This window comes from Phaenicophaeus curvirostris, chromosome 1 (assembly GCF_032191515.1).
Source record: "Phaenicophaeus curvirostris isolate KB17595 chromosome 1, BPBGC_Pcur_1.0, whole genome shotgun sequence".
Taxonomy (NCBI): domain Eukaryota; kingdom Metazoa; phylum Chordata; class Aves; order Cuculiformes; family Cuculidae; genus Phaenicophaeus; species Phaenicophaeus curvirostris.
The window spans coordinates 3,505,588-3,524,889 of NC_091392.1; the positions used below are offsets into that span (position 1 = coordinate 3,505,588).

General features: G+C 41.9%; 1 long non-coding RNA gene across 1 annotated transcript in view; it reads left to right on the top strand.

Moving 5' to 3' along the window:
• Positions 1-19,302, top strand: part of LOC138725659 (uncharacterized) — a 70,927-nt gene that overhangs the window by 37,700 nt on the left and 13,925 nt on the right. The window contains exon 2 of the long non-coding RNA XR_011338285.1: positions 5,835-6,080. This is a non-coding gene — a long non-coding RNA (uncharacterized lncRNA). The remainder of the gene's footprint in view (positions 1-5,834; positions 6,081-19,302) is intronic.

Sequence of the window (19,302 nt, forward strand, 5' to 3'; positions counted from 1 at the left end):
ACTCCCTTTGGCTTCAGTGGGAAGCTTTAACTTTATTTTCCCGAGAGGTCAGTGACACTTGGTCTTCCTATGCTGCCTCTCCGCTATCATAAATCCCGTGTATAGTAGATGTATTTTAAAACATTCAAAGCATAAAATTAATAGGAAATCTTTTACTTGGTAGAAGCTCTCTGTGTGCCTCCTCCAAATGGCAGAAGTAAATTATCAAGAAAACATCAGCTGTCTGGTCGCATAAGGAAAGTGGTTGTGTCTGGGCACCAGTTCTATGCGTATAAATTTTGAGGACTTTCTGTAAGAGAAAAGAAATTATAATCATGAGAAACCACAATTGTAAAATTAGTGGTCATTAAATTTTCCAAACATATTAATTCAGGTATTAGTGACAAGGAATTTTGCAGTATGACGCATGGTTGTAATTCAACATACCTTACTGACCTAAACTAAAAAGGAGTTTCCACAGAGGAAAAAGGGAACTGGGAACTCGGATCTTGTTAATTAAGATTTTGGCAATCTGACCTTCCTTGGTCCTTTTTGAAAACCCCGATGTAGCATCATGAATGGTGTTCGCATTGTTTGCATCCTTAATGACTACAATGGGAGGAAGGTTCCCTTCTGCCATCCTGGTTGCTGAGTTCTCCATCAGGTGCAAGTCTCTGGTAGGACGGACTTTTTACATTCCCAGAGGGCATCTGAGCGTACTTCCAAGGGGTGGCTTAGGGGATGGAGTAGACATTGATCGGAAAGGAGCCTGCGTCGGGAGTGGAAGATGAGGAGGAGGAAACAAATGATCTTGGTAAATGTTCAAACACAGAAACAAATACTTTCCTTAGGGTTATGTAGGGATTATGCAAAATTAGGTTGTTAATGGGTTAAGAACAAGCCTGAAAGATCTCTAAACCCACAGTGTACCAGGGGAGTTACTTAAGTTTTTTATTTGTCTTGGTTTTAGTTTTTCTGTTCTAGAGTTCAGTGTTTTGTGACTCAGTGATTTTTCTAGTATCACCAAGCTCTGGAGCTCACAGTGCTTCTAGTGCTTCGATGCTTGCTCTGGAGAGGAGTGCAGGCGGCTCCTCCAAGCACTTGGTGACTCAAGGTCTCATAACAGTGGTGTTAAGAGATAAGATGTGAATCTGAAGGCAGCCCTGGGCTCAGGTGCTGAAGCTGGAAGTGGGCAAAGACATGTGTCCTCTGGAGACAGAATATTGCCTTCTATTTAGATTTTGAAGAGACAATAGCATGGAAACATTCCCTGAAGTCCAGAAAGGAGCTGCAGAGAGCGTGACATCTTTCTTCAGAGGGTTGGCCAGAATCTGAGTTAGTGGGCCTCTGTGTTGACCCAGGTGTTCTTGTCACACCTGAGCGGGATGAATGTGATTTCTTCTAGGCTCTGTGAAAGTCAGACATTGGATTAATCTTGTGGCTCTGATGCATGATTTTTACCTATAGGGAGCAGCAAGACAGTCCTGGAGTCCAAGAACCAAGTCAGATCCCTAGACAGGCGGAGGGATTATGAAGCTTGAGGAAGAGGAATGTAGCAAAGAAAAGGCACTGCACAGCTAGGGTTGCATGCAGAAACAGAGTATCAGGACAGTATATGTTAAAATGGATATTTTTAACATAAATACATCTTCAGAAAGTTTCCAAAACATATATATATTAAAAAAAAGCTAGCAAGACCTCTCTTGCAGCCATTGAAATTATGTACTTGCTATGAGATGATGAAGATAGGGAAAAAATGTGATAGCTCCATTGCCTACTACAGCTGAGGACCCTAGACGTCAGCTTATTGAGAGATATCTTTAGAAGGGAGTAGAATTTAAGTCAAGGTAGAAGAGGCTTTACAACACAACTTAGAAATAAGCCTGGGATGATAACTGCTGTGAGAATAAGGCAAATGAAAATGGGAGGCGTTAGTGCTTGTTGAAGTGCGTGCCCTAGGTTTGGAAATATCTCAGTGGGTGAAAAGGAATAACACTGGGAAATTAGTCATGTACCATATTCGATCTGGAAAAATGATAGATGAGCACTCCTGAGTGGACACTAGATAAAGCCCTTCTGTTTGCCCAATGAGAAGCAACAAAGCGTGATGATGATTACAGGCTGATATGTGCTTGAAAATAGCGTCAAGATACCTGATGCAGGGAAGAAAAATCTACATTTCCTCAAAAGAGACATAGGTGTTTGCGATGAAAGGGTCATTTTAAAGACTCAGTCAGTCAGATGCACTCAAGAACTGGGAAAAAGGGCTTTCTTCTGCATTAACAGGACATGCAGGAGATTATATCTGTATATAAGAAAGGGGCAAGTTACGTGACTATGGACAGGAGGAAGCAAAGAGAAACTACAGACCTGTGTAGGATTGCTTAAACATATTTTGTCCTTGGTAGGATTGGATGAGGGAGGGAAGAAGAGAGAGAAGGAAAATTGTTTCTTGGTATAATTTTCAGTCAGGCAAGTGACTGAAGAAGGCAATGAAGAGGGAAGGCGGCATTACAATTCGGTTATTCAGTAAATTAAAAGATGAGTGTGAAGTGGTTCCGAGATTTGCTGTGGCTTTGAAAGTGTGTGTCAGGAGCAGAGTACTGGAAGGGAAGAGTGGGAGGAGTAGAGGAGGGAGGATGGACAGTTAAATGGGTAGGGATAGACACACAAGCAGTTTCTTTCCGTTGGGATCCAAGGAGGCTATGTGGTGTTCTCCACAAATCAGAAATGTACGGGCTTGCTGGGCTGAAAGCAAGCCTGAAAGAGAGGACCAGCCCTGGAAGGACAAAGTGGGCACCAAGGAGATTGTTCATAAATCCTTTCATTTCTGTTACTTCACTTTAATTCTTTTCTTTGATAAAAACGCAAATGCATGTTTACTCCAGTTTGTTCTAGTGAAACAACTCTAGAATTAACAGCCTTATCCTGTGGCCTTTAGATGTCTCGTTAGGTTGCGGTGCAAGCAAATTCACCTCCATGGTGCCGTCTTACTTGAGATCCTGCCAGGCAGTTTGTCAATACTGCAAATCAAAATATGTGTCTATTAGGTTGGTGCAATAGTAGCTGCCATTTTAGTCTTGTAAACTGTGATGCTTATTTTGGATTAAACTTCTATTTAACTCTGTTCATGTAGTTCTTATTTTATAGCACAAAAAAATCGCTCTACTTATTTATGTTAATGGTTTTATTTTCACTGTTTATTCTTTTTTATAATACACTGACACATTAAAGATGAGGAAAAAAGCAAATTTGAGCGGTGTTATTGTGCGAGTTCAAAAGGGAATGTAAAGCAGTGGCTAGGGACATCAGCCAAGCGTTTGGCCAGGGAACCATTGATGAACATACAGGTCAATATTGGTTCCAAAGCTTTGGTAATAGAAACAGGAGCCTTGGTGATAAGGAGGGTCATGGATGTCCTGCTGTGCTAGAAGACAAACTATGTGCTCTGTGCTTCTTTTGGTGGCTTTGTGATTCTATACAACAACAGTTGGTGCTCCGCACGGTGGCTGGAGCGAGGTGAAGCACCAAAACATTTCCCCAACCTGAAGCTTTATCAGATAAAGGTCGTGGTCCCTGTTTGGTGGGCAGCAAGTGGAATCGTAGAATAGTTGGGGTGAGGGGACTTTAAAGATGATCTAGTTCCAACCCCACTGCTATGGGCAGGGACATTCCGCTGGATCAGGCTGCCCAAGGGCCCATCCAGCCTGATCTTGAACACCTGCAGGGATGGGGCAGCCACATCTTCCCTGGGAAACCTGTGCCAGTGCCTCACCACTCTCATAATGAAGAAATTCCTCCTTATGTCTAGTCTAAATCTGCCCCTCTCCAGTTTATACCCATTGCCCCTAGTCCTGTCACTACAAGCCTTTATAAAAAGTCCCTCCTCAGCTTTCTGATAGCCACTTCAGGTACTGGAAGGTCACTGTAAGATCTCCTCAGAGCCTTCTCTTCTCCAGGCTGAACAACCCCAACTCTCTCAGCCTGTCCTCGTATGGGAGGTGCTGCAGCCCTCGGATCGTCTTTGTAGTCCTCCTCTGGACCTGTTCCTACAGGTCCATCTCCTTCTTATGTTGAGGATTCCAGAACTGGACACAGTACTCCAGATGAAGTCTCACAAGAGAGGAATAGAGAAGAATCCCCTCCCTTGACCTGCTGGCCGCGCTTCTTTTGATGCAGCCCGGGATATGGTTGGTCCTCTGGGTTGTGAGCGTACGTAACATCCTCTGTAACTTCTTTGAATCCTGGTGAAACCATCACCGCAGAGAAGTATTGCCAGGAAATAATCAAAATGCACCCAGAACTGCACTGTTTATGTCCAGCATTGGTCAATTGAAGAACATCAGTTCTCTATGGAAACTGCATGTCTGAGAAATGACTCTGCAGAAGCTGCATGAACTGGGCCACGAAACTCCACCTCACTCAGCTTCCTCACCACATCTCTCTTCCACCAATTGCATTTTTGAGCATCTTGACAGCTTTCTGCAAGAGAAGCTTTTCCACAACCCACCAGCAGCTCAGAGTGCCTTTGAAGAATTTATCAGTTCCAGGACTCCAGCATTCTATGCTGCCAGAATAAATTGACAAGTTTCTTGTTGGCAAAAATATGTAGCTTCTAATGGTTCTTATTTTGATTAAGAAATACTATTCTAAGCTGAGATGGGACTGTGTTCAAATTGATGGTTGAAAAGGACAATTATTTTTGCCTCCACGTAATATTTGAGTGAGGTCTTGAGATTATTTTTAGCTTGGACAGAATCATAGAATGGTTTGGGGTTGGAAGGGACCTTAAAGCCCAACCCTCTGCACCTCCCACTGGATCAGGCTCCTCAAGGCTCTGTTCAACCTGTCTTTGAACACTTCCCGGGATGGGGCATCCATGACTTTCCTGGGCAGCCTGTGCCGCTGCCTCACCACCCTCATTGTGAAGAATTTTTTCCTAATGTCTAATCTAAATCTCCTCCTTCCAATTTAAAGCCGTTCCCCCATGTCCTCCACTCCATGCCCTTATAAAAAGTCTTTTTTGTAGCTTTGTTGTAGCCGTTTCAGGTACTGGAAGGCTGCCTTAAGGTATCTCCAGAGCCTTCTCTTCTTCAGGCTGAACACCACCAGTAGATTCTCCCTGTTTGTCATGAAACAGCCTCGATGACTATTTGCATGATGGATGGTTTTAGGGAAAATGATTTTTCTAAGACTTCCTGTTAAACCTGGTTTTGCTAATAAATTGAACATGAGAAAAGAAAATACTTTTGAAAAACTGAAATCTATCAGTTTGACCGGTGACAGAAAACAGAATTAAATGGTCAGCTTTTGAAATAGTCAGGTTTTGAGAAATCGGAGAGTGCATGGAAAATACTCTGTACTGCTAGGCAAATGGCATCAATGCAGAATGAGATGCTTTCCTAGGTATTAATTGTGTTTTAAGCAAACAAGGCTTTCCTATTTTTAAAGGCTAAATGAAGTTCGAAGCAATTTGCTGTGTGATACAAAACACAGTGATTCAGCGTTTGTGATGAGGGCTATTTATAGTTACTCTATTTTTATTCAGAGAAAAACAATAGCGCTGATTTTCAGGCAGTTTGACCAGACACTTGAGAAGGTTTCTGTTGAAGCTGAGGAGAATCTCATGCTACTTTATCTCGAAAGCTGAACTCGGGAGCTCCTGTGGCATCAACATTTTAGTGCTGTCCTCCTGAAGGTGAAATTCAGCGCCGTGCTGGAAAGCTGCATAAGCCGTGTTGCTCTGAAGCCTAGTTTGTATCTGCTTTTAAGGGGCTATCGGCATTGATTGTGTTTTATTTTGTATGAACTGAGCCATGTAATTCAGCTCTGTTAATTTTAACCATCTCTTTCAGGTTTTCACAACGCCGTGGCTGCAGCCAGCGCAGATCCGAATGCTGAGGCTACAAAGGCTTGTTACTTCCTCATGCTGGATCCCTCGAATCCAAGAGCTACTTGGCAGTTTCCAAGGCAACCACCTGTGGAATAATTAAAAAGGATGAAGTGTTAGCGTGGAAGATAGAAAGAATTCTTGCCTGGGGAGAGCACTCCGTTTTCATCTGTCTTGAAGAACCAAATGCATTTCTGCCAGCAAAGTTAAGGTAGTACAATTAAAAAGTACCAATTTATTTTCTGAAGGTATTGAAAGTCTGAGTAGCAGCATCAATCCTGATAAGACTGTGTACTATTCATTTAAGGTCATTACCATGGATCCTGCAATGTTATTTTTTTTGGTGTATTTAAACAGCAAATCTGAGAGGAAAACGATGATGGAAAGGTTATGTGGGTAAATAGTATTTCATATCAGTAATACAGTTGTATGGACTGTTCTGCACTTCACGCTGTCTTTCCTCATAGATGATTTTAAGCTGGTAAGGACTAAACTGGAGCATACATTAGTGGAAGCATAAATATAGGAAGCGGAGACTTCATGCCAAGTACACTGAGATTTCTTTGGCATTTGATGAAGTGATAGATATAAAAGGAATGTAGGAGTGGGCTCACTGCAAAATGACAGAATCGAGGATTGGTCTTTATCCCGTAGCTTAAAGGGTTTTCAGTCATTAAGTTAATGTTAAAACTGAGCTGACTATCAGGGTTACCTTCTTCGGTGAAGCAGCAGCTAGAACCATTTTGAAGACCACATTCCCAGATTCAGAACTGAAATTGCATAGTGGAGAAACCAACAGGTAAGCAAAAGAACTCTGTTAGAATAACTGAGAATAACAAAAATAGCTAATTTGATTCTAAAAGTTTGAAACGCTGCTGCAAAACTTCATTAAAGCTGTTAGGCTCTAGATAACTGGAAATGTTCTTCTGAAAGTATGATATGTTACAGGATGTATCTGCTTGTTATATATTTCTTCTCTGCCAATATATTTGAATAGAAAAATATTATTCATTTCTGACAATGAAGTTAAATGGGAAAAGCCACATTTGCGTTCTTCCCATAGTCCAAATAGCTGCTCAGTTAAGTCTGGTTACCTAGCTTGATGCTCTTGCATAGTTAATTTTAGGCATGATGCTTTTGTATAGTTTATTTTAAGCATAAAAAAAAGAAGTCTCTAAATTTTGAAGTAGAAATATTTGGGATGCCATCTGGGCTTTACATAATAAATTTTTACTGCCAAAATGTTTGTGGGATTCTGTTGGGATGTGGATGGGATTTCACATTCCGTCCCTTCCACAGCACAAGAGGATCATTGTTTTTAGATACGGTGTGTCCAAGAAGAAATAAGAATTGTGTGATGGCAGCTTTGTGATTTGAGAGAATACAAGTAGAATCTACCCAGTTGCCTTTTACAGCTGGTAGAGAATTTCAGGAGTTGGTATTTGTAGGTATCTAGTGAGTTCGACTGCAATTTTCAGCCCTAGTGCTTGATTTCCAGCTCATTGGTTCATTATCACCACGACTTAACTGCCAAATTGATTTTCTTTTTGAAGTAATTCTTCAGGCTATTCAGTTGTTTTCGGAATGGAGCAGAGGAAAATGTTTTTGAGGCAAATACTGTTTTCTCATTTGAAAGGACCGTGCTGGCAGAGTATCTGCACCAGGCTCAGTGAAGATGGTACAGGATTGAGACACAGTTCAAGCAGAGTAAGAGTAGTCAGGAAGGGTGTGGATCGAAATGTTTTGCTTCCCAAGAAGAAGTAAGTCTCAAAGATGGAAGTGGATAGTTGTGAGAAAGCGTATGTGTATTAGTGTAAGACTAAATGTAATAGCTGGGTAGCAGTCACATGAAATAGCGCGGACGAGGTGCTGAGGGGCATGGTTTAGTGTTTGGTAGGAATGGTTGGACTCGATGATCCGGTGGGTCTCTTTCAATCTCGTGATTCTATGATTCTATGATTGCCTGGAGCATATGCAGAGGAGAAGTTTCATCTTGTACACCCCTAGAAAACACACTGACCTGAGACAGAACGGAAAAACTATGGGTGAGGGTCTTCTCATGAAACTTAGATTTCCAGGCTCTGCTGAAGCAGGTGGTGAAAAGGGGGTGACTTGCCTCTTAAGAAGGTGCTTCTAGAAAAGAACCACTCTCTTTCTGTTGATGGTTCAGCCTGGACTACTGATTTAGCCTAGCATTGCAGAAGGTTATAGTGTGTAATTAGATGTGAAACATCTAATACTGGTGCTGAAAAAATGGTGTTGTATGTGGAAAATGTTCAGTATCACTTTTGGGCAGGTGATTTTAACTCTCTGCTGACGTCCAAGAAGCCAGAGAGCAAAGAGACAGTCCTGAAGATATACTCATGTATATCTCCTGAAGATATATTCATGTAATTAGATGTGAAACATCTAATTACATGAAACTCAGGTACATTTTTTTTCCTCTGTGTTTCATTCCCAATACAGAGGTTCCCCTGCTGGGTGGGGTTGCACTTGATTACTGGTACAGCCCACTTACTCATCCTTCTTTTCCCAGCTTGGACACTTGACCCTGGCAATTTTTCCAGCCTTCCTATACAAGCCTGTGGTTGGGTATCAAGGATACTGGAGAGCCCCATGGAGTTTGTTAGCATAGTTTCTAACAGAAATAAAAACAAGTATGCTAAATTTAGGCAGCTGGACTGTGTGAAAGAAAATACAGTGGCTAGGCAGAATTGATTTCCAATGTTCTCTGTATAGCTTATGTTTTAATAATCTTTACCCCGGAGAAGTTTTATGGGACTGAAGGGGAGTAGAAACTTAGGACCAGTGAATTGTTCAATAATTTTTATTTCTTAAAGTGATCCAGCACATGCCAACATAGAAGTAATTTTTGCAGCCTTGGCTATTAAGAATAAGTGCTATGTGGCCCGTAAAAAATAAAGTTTTCTTTGTACTTCTCTTTCTGTAACAGAAGATCTTTAGTACGCTCTGTGTTGGAGTAATTTGATGTCCTTTTGAAAGGAAGAAAAACAGGGAAATAGTGATATGGTAATTCTGTTAAAGATTTTTCTGGTACAGTGATTCCATCTCCCCTATTTCTATACTGTCAGAAAGCTGTATCAAGAGTCAAGGACAATGTGGTGGTATTAAAGAGCCATTAATTTTCTTACGTGAAATAGGGAAGTTTACTAGAATAGATAACGCTTTTTTTTCTTGTTATTTGGTAATTTTTCTAATTGGGATTTTTCAGAGGGAGTTTTCCCTTTTAGCAAGAGGAGTAACAACATAGAGGAAATGCAGGTGACTACAAGTCACCTTCTAGTTGTTGAAAAAAGGAACTCCAGTAAGGAATGGACCCTGTTGCTTAGGCTTTGGTTTGGAGACCTGATCCCTACGTCTCTGTAGGTTTTAGGGTATATTAGAGTGGGCAGGCACATCAGGTGTCTCATTAAGATGTTGTAGGAAAGATTTTCTTCTTCCCAGAGAACAAGAATAATTTCTGGCAACATCAGTTGCTGAAACAGTATGTAAAGTTGTATATCTTCAGGACTGTCTCTTTGCTCTCTGGCTTCTTGGACATCAGCAGAGAGTTAGAATCACCTGCCCAAAAGTGATACTGAACATTTTCCACATACAACACTATTTTTTCAGCACCAGTATTAAAATGTAAAACTCTATTAAATGAATTGTATTCCAGTGTATCATGCATAACTTTCTGAGTGGCTAGCAGTGCTGTAAGAGCAGTTACAGTGACGGCAATCACAGCCCCCTTTCAGAACATGAGTGCTATTTTTGCTGTACTTAGGTGAATGAATGATTTATGGGGATCAAATCAAATGCAATTTTAATGCTTTTGTGAATAGAATTAACTGCTAGATGATAGACCTTATGCTTAGTCATGAGAACCCTTTCTCCCTGCTAGCAATTACTGTTGGTGTGTTTTGGATATGCTTTGTCAGTGTAGTTTGAGGACTTTCCCTGGAAAATTATGCAGAAAGTCCAGAGTAGAACAGAAAGGTTGGTTCACTTTGTTGTCATTCTAGGAACAGTTCAGCTTTCTTTGGAATCGATGAAATATCTGACAGAGTGCTGTTAACAGCAGTGGAGCTGAATTCCTCATGTTAGGCTGCGTAACTTTTCCTGCTATTACAGAACTATAGAATGGTTTGAATTGGAAGGGACCATGAAGGTCATCTAGTCAAACCCTCGTGCAGTGAGCAGGGACGTCTTCAAGTCAATCAGGTTGCTCAGAGCCCCATCCAACCTGACCTTGAACGTTTACAGGGATGGCACAACTAACATAAAATTATAAAATAAGACTTCAGAATTACAGAAGCACATTTGTTAGAGAGGTGAAATGTGGCTTTAAATTGTTATCCCCAGTGAATGTTTGGATGCTTTTAACAGTCACAGAAGAGGTGTTAACCCTTGACATTGTTGGGGGATATTATGCCTGTGCTGGATAGAATGTCTTAATGAAGTGGTGGTGAATGTAAGACTGCAAAGCACCTGTTCTTGTACACCCATCTAGAGTGGTATTTTGTCTCCATCAACAGCCAGAGGTGAGTAAATGAGGAGGAAAGGAGCAGAATGAGAGTATAGGATCCTTCTGCACGCTTTTGAATCTCCAGACGTGTAGTACAGGGACTTAATAAGCTGGATGTCTCTTTTTTTACAATGTTTACTGGACTTCGTAATTTTTTAAACATCCCTTTCAAGCCTGGAAGTATTAGGGGGTGTAATACTCTCTGGTTCTACAGCTTAACTAACATGGCAGCCTAATGAGTGAGGAACCGTATTATTTTGTTAAGTTTTGAACCTGAACTCCCATTTAAAATCCACTTCTTGTACTGAAAGACATGTAAATAATTAATCCTTGTCTCCCTGTCCCCATGACAATCATAATTTTCTAGACCTCAGCTTGGTCCAAGTGTTGAGTTAGTTCAGAGCCTGTTGGTTCTAACTTTGCTTTCCCCAGTCCCACTTATGCTACTTCACACTTCATTTCGTTCAGATACTGTATGAATGGCCCTGCTGAATTCCACTGCTGTATCCAATTGTCCTGTCAGTAATCTGCCCGCAGTCCTTTTTCAGTTTTCCCTGCTCATTTACTTCACTGTCTTTGCTACTGCGAATAACTTGGTATCATCCACAGATGTTGTCATCTCACTGTTGAGCCCTTTTCATGTCATTTATGAATTCATTGAACAGCACTGGGAACGGATCCCAGCACAGATCACGGTGGCAGAAAGTGCTGAAATTGCACCAAGTCCTGCCAACAGCAGAAGTGGGCAGACCCGCGTTCACACGCGGCGCAGCTGAATTTGTAGTAGTTTCCCTGTGTTGTTTTGGTGCAATTGTAAATGTGGGGTCATTGTAAAAATTTCTGTTGAAAGGGTTAATTTCATCTGTAAAATAAGGTGTCATTCTTCATCAGCTGTACGTTTGTATTTTCACCTTTGAAAATAATGTGTCGGGGAAGGTGTTCGCCTTTTTGGATGATTAAGAATCATCCAAAGGACCAGACTTACTCTGTTCAGAGCACAGTGTTTGTCGCTTTCTGATTTTTATTGTCAAAAGCAACTTGGTTGGAACATATACTGGTAATGCGGAGAGTGATAAACCAGTATAGAAAACAGTGTTGAATAAGGGAAATTAAATAACTGAATAAATCTCATCAGTCGTAAGTATGCGTGGGTTTTACATGATAAAGTGAAGAAAATTACCTTAGCAATAGAACTGTTACTCATGTTGGACTCGATGATGCGGTGGGTCTCTTCCAACCTGGTTATTCTATGATTCTATGATTCATTTTTGTTTTCTAAAGTTAGCGTAGCAAAGGGCTCATGCACTAGTAAGAACACTGGGTTCCGATCAAAGGGATCTGTGGCATAAAATCATTTTCTGATGGTAGCCTTGTAGCCACAACTTAGGAAAGCGTGGCAGGAGAGGTTCTGCTTCCCTCAGCATAGTCACACGTGCTTCCAGCAGCCGGCACTTCGGGAGTCCTGAGCCATAGGCTGTATCACAACTCCATGTTTGCTTCCATGAATTTGTCCAGCGTGAACCCATCTCCTTGTCCCTGGTGTGTTCGCCTTGCGAGAAAGCTTCTTATTTTAAAGTGTTGCTGTTGTAATGCTTCTGTATGCTCCGATCTCTCTTCAGCACTTTCTTTTGCAGGCTGCAGAATCTTGCTTGAGCTCATTTCTCCTGATGTGCGAGTTGCTGCCCAGGTCTTGCCTTCGCTGCTCTGTACACTGGTGTGTTACCTCCTTTCTAACATGAGGGGACCAAAACCGCATGCAGAGGTCAGGATCCAAACGTGCTGGAGACAAATGCTGTGTTGCAGTTTCACGCTGCTGATCCCTGTTATGGTTTCTGTTCCCTTCCTAATTACTCCTGAAGTTATGATTGCCTTTTTACTGCTCTTGTTATTGACCCCTGTGAAAACTGTATTTTCATGTAGCTGTCTGCAGTGACTTCAAGGTCTTCTCTAATCAGAAAAAACTAATTTAGAACCATTGCTTTCTGTGTCTAAGTTAGCTGGTTTTTTTCAAGTTCAGGGCCTTACATTAATCTGCTTGACTTTTATCTTCCATTTTTCTCCACCAGTCATATTGTATAATAACCAGTTGGAAGACAGGACTGAGAGTAACTGCTTTGATGCGCTTATCTTTACAACGTGAGGTCACAGTTCTGTTACCCTTTTCAGTGTAATTTATTGTCAAGTGAGAGAGGTCTACCTACAGATCTTTATAGGACTACACTTTTTTGTGTATAAATTAATATGTTCTTAGCATGTTAATTAACTGTTGATTAGTAAAACCTTCCTCCTTACTGCGCTTGAGTTTTCTTTAAAAGCTTTTAGACAAGTTGGTATTTTTCAAGGTCTCCCAATATTCAACCAATCAGAACTCCTTCAGAGCCCTCATGTGTGTGACCTGCATATCGCAGTCCATCAGTTGGCATTTTGAGTATTTTGGTTTCCTTAGAAATCTGGCTGAGTACAGGTGCTGCTGGCTGGTTTATGACCAGTAGGCTTTGTCAGCTAACAGCTCTCGGCCGCCCAGACAGGATCATCTTTCCTTATCCACTCTGCAGGCAGACTCCAGTGCTGGAAGTTCCCTAAACTTTTGTGTACTGAACAGTGAATTCATTTGAGTTTTCATATGGCAAAGCAGTAATTTTTAGGATTTCCCCCCTTCCTATAGCATTGTCTCTACTGAGCGTGCCTCTTTAATTTTTATGACCTATTGGCCCAGCAGACTTTCTCATAAGCTTTATACTTCTGATGTGGCTGATAAAATTTTCTCTAGCACATCAATTCTCAGAATTTCTTTAACTTGAAATACAATAAATTTGCACTTAATTTGCTCTTTGTTTCCTGACATTCTAATATGATTTCAGTTTCTGAAGGGCAAGCTTTTGCATGTTTGCTTTATGTTTTTTAAGTTACACTTACCCTGTTCTTCTCTGTGCAATATGGGGTCTTTAGCAAGCTGTCAGCCCCTAACAGCATTCACGTTCTTGTCTGTTCTTTTTAGTTTTTTTCAAAGAGGATTTCTTCTTTCTTAATCACAGAATGCTTGAGATTAGAAGGGACTCAGCGAAGGTCATCTGGCCCAACTCTCCTGCTCAAGGAGGTTTTTTCCAGTTGTGTAACTGGAAAGAGGGAAAACGAATGCTTTGAATACTGAGCCTGAGTGCATCATAGTTGGTAAAATAGTCACTCTTCAGCAGTGAAGATTCTGTACACATTTAAGGACTGGGTCAAATCTTGCTTCTGTTGTGGGTTTTCAGAGTTGTTGAAGAAGTGATAACTAATGGTGTCTTAAAAATGCGGTGTTTGCGTTGTGTTGACAATGCTGAGAACTTATCTGTCTCTCCTGAATCATGCAGTTCAGCCACCTTAATCTCAAGAGGTGGTGTTTGTCCCTGATAACTGTCAGCTACCTTCATGGCACCATGACTGTGTCATAGAATCATAGAATGTCTGAGTTGGAAGGGACCTACAAGGATCATTGAGTCCAACTCCTGTCCCTGCACAGGACAACCCAAGCATTCACACCATGTGTCTGTGGGCGTTGGCCAAATGCTTCTTGAATATTGTCAGGCTTGGCACCATGACTGCTTCCCTGGGGAGCTGGGTGAAGAACCTTTTCTTGATATCCAACCCAGACCACCTCTGGCACATCTCCCTGCCATTCCCTTGGGTCCTATCATTGGTCACCAGAGAGAAGCCATCAGCACCTGCTCCTCCTCCTCCGCTTGTGAGGAAACTGTAGACCGCGATGAGGTCTCCTCTCAATCTGCTCTTCTCCAGGCTGAACAGACCAAGTGACTTCAACCGTTCCTCATATGACTTCCCTTGTAAACCCTTCACCATCTTTGTGGCCTCCACTGAACACTCTCCAGTAGCTTGATATCTTTTTTATCCTGTGGCACCCAAAACTGCACACAGTGCTCAAGGTGGGACCAGACCAGTACAGAGCAGAGTGAGACACTCACCTCCCTCAATCAGCTAGCAATGCAGCAGTTGATACATCGCAGTGTACGGTGCATCTTCCACTTCACCTGGAATTGGGAAGCCTCTCTGTCTTGCTAAACTTGTTTTTGTGTATTTTTTTTCTTACTCTGCTTTTGTTGAAGACTGAGCTTCATGAACTTCAGTGCACTTTGAGTGACTCGAGTCAGTCAATTGATGTGGTGTGGTTCCTACTGGAAAATTTCTCTGTATGGTGTTGTGGCTCTCATCCTGCTGGAATATTCTACACAATCCAAAATGACATCAGGCTGATGTTTAATGATGGCTGCTCCCCCGGCCAGTGAAGTTGAAAGAGCAGTTTTGCTCTCCTTTCTGCAAGCACCTCCATGTGATCAGAGGAGTCGTTGTTTGCATTTCTCAGAGTCCATAGCTCTCCAGTGGCTGTAATTGTTGTGGGGGGGGGGGAGTTAGGCACCCAGAGTGCTTATGCAGCCATTGCAGACACTTCAAACGGGGTGAATTGAATCCCTCCCTGCCCTTGCAGTCTTCTGAACAGGTATTTTCACATGCAGAGAGTTCTTTCCAATCATTGTGGCAATTAAGAAAAAAACAGTTGGATCACTGGCAGGGTGACAAGCAAGGACAAGGCTTGCAGTGCCTGTTGGGGTGAAATGAAGGTGTAGTTTTGTGGGATAAAATGAGAGTGGAATTCAAAATTAAACATAAAGATAACGTAAAGGTGATGTTTGGGAGGAACAGCCTGGTGTGACTCGAGTGGTTGGTACTTTTGCCTGTGAATAAATAAGTGAGAAGTGTGCAACATAGGGATGTAAACAGGCGTTGCTTACATTTCTAGCAAGATATATTCCATGTCAGTGTTGACACAGCAGTGTCTCTGGGAGGTCTAGAGAAAGCAGTAATACTGATACTTCTCCTAAGTTTGAATTCTGTGGCTGGTGTTTGAGATGGCAGCGCTGCCCACAGCCATCTCAGCTGATGATGACCAGCCAGTGCTCTGCAGAAACCAGGATTTTTGTGGTCCTTAACCATAGCCCTCTGCAAACCAAACATTTTCTTTAAAGTTGTGAAGAGACGAGGATTGCCAGAGAGCAGTTCTGGATTCCACTGGTGTAAGATAGCTGTGACAGGGTGGGATCAACACGTTTGGTTGCTTTTCATAAGTTCCTGTCTCCACAATGGTTGTAGAAGGAGCTTAAATGAACAAGGAAAACCCCAACACTTTCAACAGAAGAAACTGGGTGAGATGAATATGTTCTTAAAGGTCAGATTTAATTTGTGTATTAACCACTTTCTTATTGCTCCGTATGGTCAGTGTCAGGGTATCAGTTGAGCTGGTTGTGATTTTTTAAGATGAGTTTGTGTCAGTCTGGAATTATTCATAAAAACCCCAAGAAACCCCTTTTTAGTGTATCTTTTAGCATGTTAGTTGTTGGTGATTGTTCATTCAAATGACTGATCTGACTCGCTGGAAATTTTGTGGTGCTTTACCTTCAACATTATGAGAATGCATGCTCAGGCTCAGGTTTGTGTGGGTGAATGGACAATACCGCGTAAGTGCGCAAATGCAGACTTGTAAGCGACCTTAAGGCTGAGGTTAATGAACTTTTTCTGTTCCTTTTTGCTCTGCCTGGAGCTTCCTCAGTTTGGGGCTCTGTGAAAACACAGACTGGTCTAAGAACTATGTAGATTATGTAATGTAGTGCTGAGTTTTATTCCAGCTGAATGGTAGCTGATCTTAGTTTCTAGCAGGTTTGAATTGCTCTTCTGCCCACCAAATGACGCCAAGGCTGGGGCTGAAAGCAGGTGTTCACTTCAACAGTGACATTCACTGGTCTCTCATCTTTATGTTAATTTGGGGAAAAGACAATATTTTCTGGAGGATGCTGAGAGCATGCTGAGAATTTGTTCCCATCAAGCAGACTTAGACTGAATGCAAATGCTCTGGAATGGAATCAGGACAGAGATGAAGGGTGTTTTTAGTTAATAACCTGCCAAGAGTTAAAAGTTAACACATAAAATGTTGTAGTTTGGGAGAATGCTCACTCGAGGAGTTGTCTGTATGAGGGCTATACAGAGTACTTGGGTTCAGTGTGGTGAAACGAGAATTCAAATACAAGTAGCAGGAGACTGTTGCAGTTTCTTTGGGATCTGCTAACCTGTAGTTTAGTTGTTAAGCTCTTCTCATGATTCTCAAAGAAATGCCTCCGTAGCCCCTGTTCAGGCAGAAAACTCCTTGAAATCATTGGCAAGGATTTGTTGTTGTTGTTACTAAGGCCTGGAAAAAAAAAAGAGGCTTACTCCACACTATCTTAAATATGAGACAAGACTACTCAGCAATCAGTGAATAATCAGATTTGTGTTTATTCGGAGAGTTTTGTTTCATTCAAATTGTCTTATTTTCACCTTTGGTAGGGTCCTAAGGTTATTTCAGGAATGACGCCTCTAGTATATTCTATTCTAGACACTTGACACAGGATTTCATGTTCTGATGAGGTGTTGGCAGTGATACGTGTGTCTTGCTTACGGTAACTCCTTTTTGGATTTGTAATGCATAAACCATCTCTGCAGATCTTCAGAGCTCTGGTTCCCCTGGAGTTGAGGTTTTCATCTCACCGAGCCTGCATTTTGAAAGGTGGCATTCATCTAATCCAACTGGATTGACATTAGTCTCATCTGTAGAATGTGATTTTCAGAGAGCTAAAGTGAGGCGAGATTTATCCGGTCTCTTAATTGCTCCACTGATTTCAACCAGCAAGCGGTAAGATCTGCTCTTCTTTTTATCATTGTTATTCTAAACAGAGAACTTTGGCTTCCTAGTTGTGATTTCTTGGTGTTCTGCCATAAAAAGCAGTCTAACAGTAATTGTGCAAAGGAAAGTTGGGGCTCATTGTGGAGAGATATTTGTGTTGGTAGAAGAGCAAGAGCATCCTAAGGACTTTGGTGTAGCTCACTCAAAAAAAAAAGCTTGCTTGGGTACACAAGCAGTTTTTCAGGAAGAAAATTCTCTCCCAATTTAAAAAAAACACGCTGCTGAATACTGCTGTAATTCCAGCACACAAACTGTAATAAAACATAAATGAGCAGAACTGCAGTTCGGGGCTCTGATTCTGCAGAGGGATCCGTTATGAAGCCCTTTTTAACGACCAAAGTTTAGTTGTACCACATGCCTATGCAAAGCATTTTGGATCTGAAATAGAGGGGAAGTGTCTGAGAATGAGAGGAAAAGAAACTTCTTCAGTTCCAGCGCTTGGGAAAGTATTTGGTGAGTAGACGATGAGGCTGCTAGCGCAGGAAACGCTTTGCTGAAGTTTAAAGGCTGCAAGTGTGCAGCTTGGCCCACTGCAGGTATCATCTTGGGCTTCATGTCAGAATTGGCCTTTCTTTGGTCAGTTATCCTTTTTGTTAGGTTCTGGATTGTTGGTGACTGACTAGCACCCTGTATTAGTAAAGTAAGCGGGGTTTAATGGGTTTGAAGTGCCCCGTGGTCATCCATGCTGTTAATCCATGCTCTCTAACTCTCTATAACTACCTGAAAGGAGGTTGTGGAGAGGAGGGTGCTGGCCTCTTCTCCCAAGTGACAGGGGACAGGACAAGAGGGAATGGCCTCAAGCTCCGCCAGGGGAGGTTCAGGGTGGACATTAGGAAGAAATTTTTCATGGAAAGGGTCACTGGGCACTGGCAGAGGCTGCCCAGGGAGGTGGTTGAGTTACCTTCCCTGGAGGTGTTTAAGGGATGTATGGACGAGGTGCTGAGGGACATGGTTTAGTGTTTGATGGGAATGGTTGGACTCGATGATCTGGTGGGTCTTTTCCAACCTGGTTATTCTATCATTCTATGATTCTATGCTCATTGACTCTGCTTGGCCAACTCAACGCAGAGTGTGAGGACAGCAGGAGACTGGGTTTGCTCCTGGTGGGGATGTGGATAATACTGTGCTTCAGGCAAAGACAGCTCAGCTGTATGGATGCAGATAATGCAGTGGCACTTACCTTAGTGCCAGAAATGGGGCCTTCTCCAGTATTTTTCCCCTAATACAGCAGTGACCTGGTGCTCAGTGTTTCACCTAAAGCAAATTCTGTAAGCAATTCAGGAAGTTTGGATGCTGAATTAGACATCTGGCTTGTCTTACTGCGTTCAGAATTGTTGCCATAGGTTTACAGGGGTCTTTTCTTCTGCTGTTTGCTTACACTAACACTGTGACACAAATATTTAAGTGTTGCATAGGATTTAAACTTTTTAATGCATGTATTAATCTTTTAAAATCTCCTTGGTTATTTGAATAAAACCTGTGGACCATGTAAACATGTTGCTAAATTGTGAACAGGTAGTTAAGATGACTCTCATTTATGTTTTACATAGATATTTGCTAAGGAAAAATGTTCAAGTCTTCCAGCTACGTTTCTCCTGAAAGTTGTTTATGGCCAGGGACATCTTGAACTTAAAGCTGTAACTTCCACAGTGCTGCATGTTGCTGTCCTTCATGGGGAAATGCTCCTGCTTGTTTTCTGACTAGATATCAGAAAGGAATTTTTCACAGAAAGGGTCATTGGGCGCTGGCAGAGGCTGCCCGGGGAGGTGGTTGAGTCACCATCCCTGGAGGTGTTTAAAAGACAGGTAGACGAGGTGCTGAGGGACATGGTTTAGGGGCTGATAGGAATGGTTGGACTCGGTGATCCAAGACGCCTTTTTCAACCTAGTGATTCTATAATTCTGTGATTTGGTTCTGTGTGCTGATCTGATAGTGGTGGTTGTAGTGATCTCCGAAGGAAACATCTGAGTTTAATTCTTGTGTTCCATTAAAACCATAGATATTTATTTTAGTAATGACATGAGGTGCTTGTAATCTTAAAAAGGCTGTAAAACTGATAGGAAATAGTGTGGTTTTTATTTTTTTCTGTCAGTAAAGAAGACCTGACAAGAATGCATGGAAACTGTCGACAACATT